Below are 726 nucleotides of genomic sequence, written 5' to 3' on the forward strand. Positions count from 1 at the left end.
ATCAAGACACGAGCAGCCATAAACGAGAAGAGGAAAGCAGATAAGCAGTAAGCTCTCGATGTCTTCATGCATTCGAAATTGATGTTGTTCTTTATCTTCGATGTCTTCATGCATTCGAAATTGATGTTGTTCTTTATCTTCTCTTTCTTTTCTGCTAAAGTCCTGTAAAACATTCCCTTTATATTAATATATATATTTTGCTGGGGTGTTGCGTGAATTTTTACTTCATGCTTTAGCAGATTAGCTCGTTTGTCAAACTTACCGTATGCGCTGAAAATAAAATCAATGTTCCTTTCTTGCTAATCAGCCATACAAGTAAGTATAAGTGTTTGCATCATTAAAAAGGGGGAAATTGTAAGGAACATAATGTAATGAGTTTTGATGATACCAAATGTAATCTAGAATCCCCTAAGTCTCGAAAGATAGGAATTATATGTAAGTTCGACAAGTAAACTAAGAGCGAAAATACAACCGGGTAACTTGAGCTCAACTCGGAAAATATTTAAGCTTAAGGTGAAACTTGTGTGAACATCTTAGAAAGTCTCGTATTGTAATTTCATAGATAGATCAGAAGAAGGCACGGGACAACACTGGAGGAATAAGGGTCTGCGAGACATCAACTAAGTCTCGAGACATAAGCAGAGTTCGAGAGATAGGATCTCTCGATACAACAATCCAGTTCGAGACATAAGCAGAGTTCGAGAGATAGATCTCTCGATACATGGG

The sequence above is a fragment of the Ipomoea triloba genome, chromosome 1 (genome assembly GCF_003576645.1).
Source record: "Ipomoea triloba cultivar NCNSP0323 chromosome 1, ASM357664v1".
Classification (NCBI taxonomy): domain Eukaryota; kingdom Viridiplantae; phylum Streptophyta; class Magnoliopsida; order Solanales; family Convolvulaceae; genus Ipomoea; species Ipomoea triloba.